Genomic DNA, 10,424 nt, shown 5'->3' on the forward strand with positions numbered 1-10,424 from the left:
TCTGTTTCTCTCTGTCTGTCTCTGTCTGTCTCTGTTTTTGTCTTTCTATCTCTCTCTTTCTTTTTCTGAGTCTCTCTGTCTGTCTCTCTCTTTCTTTTTCTGAGTCTCTCTGTCTGTCTCTCTCACTCTCTCTCTCTCTGTGCCTATCTTGTCTTACTGTCTTTCTCTACCCGTCTGTCTCTCTTTCTGTCTGTCCCTCTTCCTCCCTTTCTGTCTCTCTCCCTCTCTCTCTCACTCTCTATCTGTCAGTCTCTCTTTCTGTCTGTTTCTGTCTCTCTGTCTCATCTCTGTCAGTCTCTCTTTCTGTCTGTCTCTGTCTGTCTCTCTCTGCCTGTCTCTCTCACTGTGTCTGTCTTCTGTCTTGCTCTCTTTCTCTGCCTGTCTGTCTCTCTCTCTGCCTGCCTTTCTGTTCTCTCTCGCTCTGTCTCTCTTTCTGTCTGTTTCTCTCTGTCTGTCTCTGCCTGTCTCTTTCTCTGTCTGTCTGTCTCTCTCTCTCTTTTTTTTTTCACATGGAGTCTCACTGTGTTGCCAACACTAGAGTGCAGTGGCACCATCTCGGCTCACTGCAAACTCCACCTCCCAGGTTCACGCCATTCTCCTGCCTCAGCCTCCCGAGTAATTGGGACTATAGGCGCCCGCCACCAAGCCCGACTAATTTTTTGTATTTTTAGTAAAGACGGGATTTCACCGAGTTAGCCAGTATGGTCTCGATCTCCTGACCTCGTGATCCACCCGCCTCAGCCTCCCAAAGTGCTGGGATGACAGGAATGAGCCACCACACCCGGCCTGTCTCTCTCTTTCTTTCTTTCCTCTCTCTCTCTCTCTCTGTGCCTATCTTCTGTCTTACTCTCTTCTCTGCCTGTCGGTCTCTCTCTCTCTGTCTGTCTCTCTCCCTCCCTGTCTTTCTCTCTCTCTCTGTCTCTCTCACTCTCACTCTCTCTGTCTCTCTCTCTTGCTGTTTCTCTCTGTCCATCTCTGTCTCTCTCTTTCTCTGTCTGTCTCTCTCTTTCTTTCTCTCTGTCTCTGTCTCTCTCTCCCTCTGCCTGTCTCTCTCACTGTGTCTCTCTTCTGTCTTACTCTCTTTCTGTGCCTGCCTGTCTCTCTCTCCCCCCTCTTTCTCTTTCTCTCTATATATCTCTCACTCTCTCCCTCTCTCTCTGTCTGTTTCTCTCTGTCTCTGTCTTTCTCCCTCCCTGTCTGTCTGTTTCTGTCTCTTTCTCTATCTCTGTCTCTCTCTTTCTGTTTCTCTCTGTCCATCTCTGTCTCTTTCTGTCTGTCTCTTTCTCTGTCTGTCTCTCTCTTTCTCTCTGTCTCTTTCTTTCTCTCTGCCTGTCTCTCTCACTGTGTCTGTCTTCTGTCTTACTCTCTTTCTCTGCCTGTCTGTCTGTCTCTCTCTCCCTCCCTTTCTCTCTCTCTCTGTCTCTCTCTTTCTCTTTCTCTCTGTCTGTCTCTGTGTGTCTGTCTGTTTCTCTCTTTCTCTGTCTCTCTCTCTGTTTCCTCTCCGTCTGTTTCTGTCTGTCTGTCTCTCTCTCTGTCTCTCTCCCTTCCTGTCTGTTTCTCTATGTCTCTGTCTCTGTCTCTTTCTCTTTCTGTCTGTTTCTCTCTGTCTCTCTCTGTCCATCTCTGTCTTTCTATGTCTGTCTCTTTCTCTGTCAGTCTGTCAGACCCCTCATGATGGAGAGGGCCCTGCCCCTTCCATGAAAGTGAGAAGGGCCTGCTTAGAGAGGCCGGGAGGAATCCAGACAGACGGTCCTTGCTATGCTTCACCACTCGGTGTATGACTTTGGGAGGTCGAGGCCGGGTCCCCACTTGGATGGAAGGGGCATTTTCAGACTTTTCTCTCTGTCACGTGTGGCGTCCCTACTTCTCGTATTTCCGCGATAAGCTCCTCGACTCAAAAATACATGGTTAAGGCCGGGCGTGGTGGCTCACGTCTGTCATCCCAGAACTTCCGGAGGCCGAGGCGGGGGATCACTTGAGGTTGGGAGTTCGAGACCAGCCTTGCCACCACGGTAAAACCCCGTCTCTACAAGAAATACTAAACTGAGTAGGGCATGGTGGGGTATGCGCCTGTAATGCCAGCTACTCGGGAGGCTGAGGTGGGAGAATCACTTGAACCTGGGAGGCGGAGACTGCAGTGAGCCGAGATCGTGCCACTGCACTACAGCCCGGGCTGTAGAGTGAGTAGGACTCTGTCTCTAAACAAACAAACAAATAAATAAATAAATAAATAAATAAATAAATAAATAAATGCATTCTTTTCCATGCTGACTGACACTTGCAGGCATCGGTTGTCTTCGGGCATCATCTAGCGGCCACTGTTATTGAAAGTCTAGGTGATATGGAGGGAGGTCTTGCTTACTTCACTAAGCCTGGGCAACGGGTTTCTCTCTCTCCCTTCTGGAGGTCCCTCCCTCTCTCCCTGGTTGCCTAGGGAACCTCCGCCCTGGGGGGGGCCCTATTGTTCTTTTATCAGCGCTTTAGTTTTCTTTGTGTGTTGGTTTCTTTCATGCGCATAGACTCCTCTACTTGGGTTTTAGGAGGGGTCACTTTAATTTTCAAGTCGCCCCCCGGCTCCCCCCACTACCCACGTCCCTTTACCTTCATTTAGTGAGTCAGTTAGGCGGGTTCCCCCCAAACCCCCCACCCCCCGCCTCCCAACACCCTGCTTGGAAACCTTCCGGAGCCACCCTGGTGTGCCTCCCTCTTCTTTCACCTTCCCCCACCCATTACCGGCAATCTCATTCTTGCCAGGCTGACATTTGCAACGGTGGTCATCAGGCCTCACTCAGTGGCCACCGTTTTTGAAGATGGGGGTGGCACGGTCCCACTTCCCTGTAGGGAGTTCAGACCGATGGCATAGCCCTTGACCCACGTGGGCAAGTGGGCGGGCCTGCTGTTGTGGGGTTTTCCCCCCACTTCCCTCCTCAGGCCTCCCTCCCTAGGAAAGCTTCACCCTGGCTGGGTCTCCATCACCTTATAACATGATGTTTTAGTTTCTCCGCCCTCCAGCCAGTATAGTTTCACAATGGGAATGGCGTCACAGCTCTAGTCTGGGCGTTCTTAGTATTTGCCCATAATAGAAACGTTTTCTGAAAACTAATACTTTGCTCACTTAAGATTTCCAGGGATGGTGCCTTGGCCCGTGTTTGTTGTTTTGTTTTGTTTTGTTCTTGTTTTTCTTTTTTGGTATGTATTTCTTTTCAGGTGAAGTAGAAATCCCTAATTTTCAGGAAGACGTATCTTTTCCCCAAGACATGTTAGCTGCTGTTTTCTCCTGTTGTTAACTAGCGCTTTTGTGAATCTCTCAACGTGTAGTGAGAGTCGGTTGATGTTTACTTCAGAACATCTTATTTTCTAGAAATCCATAAGCGAATGCTGCTGCTGCTCCTGCTGCTGCTGCTGCTGCTCTTGTTGCTGTTGTTGTTGTTTTCAAAGCCCACTCCGGCCACCCTTTACGGAATCAAAAGCGTTATAAAATATGTGTATTTATTTCCTGACCACGTCATTCCTCCTCCTCTCTCTGTCTCTCTGTCTCTCTTTCTCTGTCTCTCTCTCTCTCTCTGCCTGTCTATTTTTCTCTCTCTCTCTTTGCCTGTCTCTCTCACTGTGTCTGTCTTCTCTCTTACTCCCTTTCTTTGCCTTTCTGTCTCTCTCTCTCTGCCTGTCTGTCTCTCTCTCTCCCTGTCTCTCTGTTTCTCTCTGTCCATCTCTGTTTTTATCTCTGTCTGTCTCTTTCTTTCTCTCTGTCTCTCTGTCTCTGTGTGTCTCTCTCTCTGCCTGTCTCTCTCATGGTGTTTGTCTTCTTTCTTTCTTTCTCTGCCTGCCTCTCTCTCTCTTTCTCTCTCTCTGTCTCTCTCTGTCCGTCTCGCCTTTCTCTGTCTGTCTCTTTGTCTGTCTGTATCTCTCTTTCTTTCTTTGTCTCACTGTCTCTGTCTCTCTCTCTGTCTCTCTCACTGTGTCTGTCTTCTGTCTTATTCTCTTTCTCTGCCTGTCTGTCAGTATCTCTCTCTTTCTCTCCCTGTCTGTCTCTCTCTCTCCCTGTCTGTCTGTTTTTTTCTCTCTCTTTGCCTGTCTGTCTCTCTGTCTCTGTCTCTCTGTCTCTCTCTCTCTGTGTCTGTCTTCTGTCTTACTGTCTTTCTCTTCCTGTCTGTCTGTCTCTCTCTCCTTGTCTGTTTCTCTCTGTCTCTGTCTCTGTCTGTCTCTCTCTCTGTCTGTTTTTGTCTCTCCCTCTGTCTGTCTCTTTCTCTCTCTGTCTCTTTCCCTCTGTCTGTCTCTCTCTTTCTTTCTCTCTGTCACTCCAACTGTCTCTGTCTCTCTGTGTGTGTGTGTCTGCTTTCTGTCTTACTCTCTTTCTCTGCCTGTCTGGCTGCCTGTCGGTCTGTCTCTCTCTCTGTCTATCTCTCTCTCTTTCTGTCTCTGTCTGTCTTTCAGTTTCTTTCTGTCTCTTTCCATCTGTGTCTTTCTCTGTGTCTTTATCTCTCTGTCTCTCTCTGTCTTTCTCTTTTTGTGTATCTTTGTGTCTCTCTGTCTGTCTCTCTGTCTCTGTCTCTGTGTCTCTCTCTCTCTCTTGCTCACTCACTCTCTGGCTCTCTCTATCTCCTGCCCTCTCTTTCTTGGCAAAATAAGTTCAAGTACATCTAATTTAATTCATTACCACGGCCTGAATTCTTAACTTTAGACATCCCAGATTTGATCTCCCTACAAAATGCTGTACAGAACTGGAGAGTTGATTTCTGGACTTTGATACCTCATAGATACTACATATTAATAAAGATCCAACCCTAAAATCTGGGGTTGCATCTAGCTCAACTGTCTCAAAAAATCATACCTCTGTTCACCTAGGATGCTGGGAGGGTTTTCTCAATGTGCATCTGCTCATGTCCTTCATGACCTATGACCAAACCCTGTCCGTTCTGTCTGAAATATGTATCTGCAAACACTTCTCTCCATTTCCACAACTACCCATGGCCCATTGTGGAACCACTGCCTCTTTGAAAAAAAATCCCAGAAGTGGCTTTATCTTTTTGGCTAGGAGGTCTAAACCTGCTGAGAACTTTCCTGCCCAGGATTCTGTGTGAAAAAAAGTGCTTCTGCTGGGAGCTGGGATCCTCGGGACCATGCTTGCTAGCACTGGATGAGTCTCTGGAAGGAAGCACGGGACTCCACAAAGCTGACCTGTCCCACTGAGGTCAAATGGATACCTCTGCATTGGCCCGAGACCTCCAACTTACATCACTGTCACCAACTGTTACCTTCAGCATCCTTGTGAGCCTGCCCAAGGCCCCGACTGCGGGGAGACTCTTGGGAGCCCGGCCTTCCTCGGCTAAAGTCCAAAGGGATGGTGACTTCCACCCACAAGATCCCCACTGAACTGCAGAGATGTGGAGCGTAGGTCAGAGAGGGAACCAGGAGGGGAGATGTCCTGACAGGCAATGAGTTCCCTAGGCTCTGGCCACCCCACCCACGTCCCACGTACTGGGCACCCACGGGACACCACCACTTTTTCCCCTCCTCTGTCCACAGCCGCCACAACCCCACCCCACAACCCAGGCACACACGCTGGAGGTTACAAAACCACACGGCCTGAATAGAGCCTGATGGAGTGAGAGCTCATTTCACGAAGCGGGGGCGTGGGTTGGGGTGGGGTGGGGTGGGGGTTGGGGGTCTGTAGGGAGCCTGATTCTCCCTCGTGGGTGGCTACAGGATACAAATGAATATCGCTTCTTGGGCGGAGGGGCTTCTTTAGGCCGTCACGTTTGTGGGACTGTCTCTCAAACCCTTCCTTGAGGCCACAAAATAGATTCCATCCCACCCATCAACGTTTCCCTGGGTGCTGGATGTATCCTGTCAAGAGACCTGAGCCTGACACATTGAGTTAAACAACTTTATTGGCTTTCTGTGTTTGCTTGCTTCTGAGACGGAGTCTTGCTCTGTCCCCCCCATGGCTGGAGTACAGTGGTGTGATCACAGCTCACTGCAACCTCTGTCTCCTGGGTTAGAGTGATTCTCCTGCCTCAGCACCACCACACCTGGCTCATTTTTTTATTTTTAGTAGACACGGGATTTGACTCTGTTTCATTGGTTTTCACTGGAGATTCTAGATTTGAGTCACACCTCATTGTGTGCCATATAATGACTTCTTTTTTTTTTTTAAAGCACAATATATCTGCTTTATTTGAGTGGCTTTGTATATCGTTATAATTGTGTTATAGATGAAGAAAAGGTATTAAATGATAGTGAAAGTGAAAAGAAAAGAAAGACTATCTATTTTGTAGATAGAATAAAGTTGCTCAGTATTTAGAGTTACCTAAATGCGTCAGCATTTAAACTCCTCCTACTAAAAGCATGCCAGTCTGAATAATCCTCCTTTAAACACAATTTTTGATATGGTTAAGGTTTTTAAGAATATGACTCCTGCAAAATAGCTGGACAGACAATACACATTTAAAAAAGAACAGCACAAGGATCCACCAGACTTGGGAAAAAATCAAAAACAACACAAGCCTTATGAAGAACTGAGTTCTTAAAATATTATGGAGAACATAGCTATTGGAAGAGATGGCAATATTGGCAAGTTGATTGTTACATTGGTCAGCAATAGCTAGCACTATTTTTTTTGGCAATCTTTCAGGCACTGCAACTACTACTGCAAAATGATATATAATCCATTAAACAACATAATCACAAATCAAAAGATATTTTAGTAATATAATGTTTCAGATTTAGAAGCAAATCAAGTGTTAAAACCCAATTGCTATAATAACTAACCCCAAAGATAACCGTATCTGACAAAAAAGCTTCCGCAGAGTTACTACTTCAGAATTATACTTTCTCTTGATATTTATTTTATTTTATTTTATTTTATTTTATTTTATTTTTATTTTATTTTTTTCTTGAGACGGCGTTTCACTCTGTTGCCCAGGCTGGAGTGCAATGGCATAATCTTGGCTCACTGCAACCTCCACTTCCCAGGTTCAAGTGATTATCCTTCCTCAGCCTCCTGAGTAGCTGGGACTACAGGGGCCTGCCACCATGCCCAGCTAATTTTTATACTTTTAATATAGGCGGTGTTTCACCATATGGTCTCGAACTCTTGACGTTGTGATCTGCCCGACTTGGCCTCCCAAAGTGCTGGGATGACAGGCATGAGCCACCATGCCTGGCCTTCTCTTGATATTTAAACTTTTAAGTCAGTCCAGAGAAATACAATAAATGTCAACAGTAAGTATGGTGTTGAGGCAGAAGTAGGACCAAACTTTTTCATATGTTATTCAGTTGATAACAATATGACCTGGGTAGTAATTTCCTATGTGTCTACTTATACACAAATACAAAAAAGTAAAACAGAGATACTGCTAAATAAAGGATACATTAAGTTCTTAATAGTAACTGAATAAACTGGAACGTTGTCAAAAAGCAACTAGTGAACTTTTTCAGTGTTTTTTTCTATTATCCAATAAGTGAATTATGCTATTCCTTTCCAATTTCCCAAGCACTTTTTGTCCCAATCACCAATTTTGTGTTCGAAGAAAATGTAACAAATCAAGTAACAAAACTAAACAAGCAAACAAACAAAACACAACTACAGTATCTGCAAAAGTTTTGTAGAAGACTGAAACTGTTGAGTATAAGCATCACGTATTCTATTATCATTAGTTAACTGAAGAGTTTATTAAAGACATACATTTCATAAAAAAAGTTAGTTTGAAGTTATTGACCAGTATGTACCATTCTTAAGTATTAGTAAGAAAGTTCATGACAATAAAAAGCTATCTAACAAGAAAAATCAGTGATACCAGCACCATCAACAAGACTTTGTCTTTACAATTCATTACCACTTACCATGCATTGCAATGTCTAGGATTGACTCTGATAGCATTTCGAAAACAAGCTAACACTTTGTCCAATTCTTCAGTTAAGACAAACTCTCGCCCTAATAAAGTACAGGCATAAGCATAATTTGGATCCACTTGGATAGCTGTCTGGAAGAATTTAAGTGCAATATCGTGTTCCTGTTGCAGACTGAAACAGTTCCCTGCAGCACACCAGGCCTCTGGCGAATTTTTATCCATGTCTGTTAAGTCTTTTGACAGAAATGAAAGAGTGACATCTTTTTGAAGATGCCAAAGTGTTGTAGAGTAGATTTCCATGCCTTTGACTCTATAATTCTCAATTCTTCTAACCTCTGAGAATATTCTTTCAGCTTGCATGTACTCTGAAAGTTCAAAATAGGACCTTCCAATTTGGCACAGTACCCAACCAGTATTGTAGTGGTGAGAAGGTAGATGGCTCAAAATATTTTTAGCTTCTTTGCAGTGGTATGAACATAAAGCTAAATAACCTTTCCCCCTTTCATGAAGAAGGCTCATCAAGCCTTCTGCTGCTGCTTTTTGTAGATTAAAAGCCTGAATCTGAGGTGTGATTGTGGATATTTCCTCTTCTGAATTGATGGAAGAGTCCAATTTTGTAATTTCCAGGTTGTCATTTATATTAGATTGAGTTATTCCTCCTTTATTAGTTTTACTTTTTGTTTTTCTGTTTAGGATTTTAGGTGGAAACTTCATTTTTAACTTCTTCCTATTCTCCTTGGTTGTGGAACTGTCACTAGTAAAGAGTCATGAACTTCTTCGATGCAGTGCATTTGGGGGAGATGTCATAGTGGGGCTCATTACCTGAGGTGTTGTAGTTATTTATGGACCAGAACTTTCTGTTAGTGGAAGAATTGGAGTTACCTCTTGGCTATTTCCACTCTGTGAGAAGACAGACTTTGCTCCAGTTTGGCCAATTCTGGCAACAGACTTTTTTGAAGGGGCTCCGGTGGATGGCACATCAATTACAGAAGGTGTATTAGTGTAGTTTTGTAAATAAGATCCATCTCCAGGACTTGGGGTTTCTAATGGCAAAATCCCAAAACGTGGGGTAAATGGACTAAGCTGCTGGTCCTGTTAATAAACTTCGACCAGTTTTTGGTTTATTTTGAACCTGTTTAGATAATATGGAAGTTCCTCTTCCCAGTGGGACAGTTTCAGGTGAAATTACAGCTGAATCAATAAAAGACACTGGGGAATCTGTATTCAAGGAGTACTTTGAATTGAAGGATTCTAAATTGACTCTGTTTAATTCAGTTGTGTCCTGGGGTGTTTCCATAAGAATGGTCTCAGGTTGCCTGTGACATAAACTGTGATTAGGTACTTGTGTTGTGCAAGAGTTGGGCAGACAGTTGCTAAAGATCTGTAAAGATGTGAATTTAAATGTTTGGTCAGGATCTGGCTTTTCACCTATTTCACATAATGATTCAAAGGGATACCAGAGGAAAGGATTTAAACTAAGCCTCTTTTGGTAACATTCTTTTCCTTTAGCAAGCCGATCTGTCTTGCAATATACACGTCCCAACAATGGAAGGGGAAAGCAAACTGAATCACCAAACTCAGTAACAATATCATCATGGCTTTTCTGCTTATTAAACGCTCCACCAGATAAGATTTGTTCCCAGTCTGCAAGCTTACTGAGATCAACACAACATTTTGCAAGCAGGTATTTGCATTGCAGTGTAGGACAACTGTGTCTTTTCAAGAGTCTATATGCTTTATAGGCCTTTCCTGGGTGGTAAGAACAGGTCGCCATTAAAAACAAGGCTTCTTCTGAGTGTACTTCTGCATAAAGGCGTTCTGTGAGGAAAACCCCATCTCGGTAAGCATAGTGGTTTAGTGCTTGCCATATAGCAGCCTGGACGGGTTCCTGCAGCACTGTCATCCTCTAAGCAAAGGCCCAATTTCTGCAGTGCCTTAGGAAAACCCCACCCCACCCACCCCCCTCCCCCCTGTAGCGGCTCTGGCCCGGCCAGCCTCGTCTCATTTAAATTCACCAGTTACCGGGGGAATGGGGTGGCCGAGCCAGAGTGACTTCTTTATCCGGCTGACTCTGGAAAGCCTGGCCCCTTGTGATCCATTGCAAAGCGAAAGTCACCTTATGTTTGGGAAACAGATCCACTCCCAAGTTCAGTGGAGGGATGTGGAATGTAGGACGAAGGTGTCTCTTCCTTCTGATTTGGTCTGCACAGCGGAGCCTAGGGCTGGAGTCCTCTCTGTGAGGACCGCTGACTCCCTCTACCTTGGGTTCCATTGGCCCCACCCTGGGACATGGGCCTTGGCAGATTCTGGACCTTCCTGGCCATTAAGTTGCTGTCAGAAACCCCATCTCGTGTTCCGATGCCCCGAATAACTGTGGCTCGTGCCTCTCTGGAAACATTGGAAATCTCTCGTCTACACATGGTCACCTAAAACCCCAGGAGCTCGGGACACACGTCTGCCATCCACCTCACTGATTTCGGGAGAGAATGCTGAGAGTCTCTTGCCAACTTTCTCTTGAGTTGAGTTCTTCATGGGTGTGTGGTTAAGACGTAGTGAGACCAGATGTATTAA

General features: G+C 45.1%; 1 pseudogene; it reads right to left on the bottom strand.

The window, feature by feature from the left end:
- Positions 1 to 7,841: 7,841 nt before the first annotated feature.
- On the bottom strand, positions 7,842 to 9,756 carry LOC134759932 (cell division cycle protein 27 homolog; annotated as a pseudogene).
- Positions 9,757 to 10,424: the final 668 nt, after the last annotated feature.

Source organism: Pongo abelii, chromosome 15, assembly GCF_028885655.2.
Source record: "Pongo abelii isolate AG06213 chromosome 15, NHGRI_mPonAbe1-v2.0_pri, whole genome shotgun sequence".
Lineage (NCBI taxonomy): Eukaryota > Metazoa > Chordata > Mammalia > Primates > Hominidae > Pongo > Pongo abelii.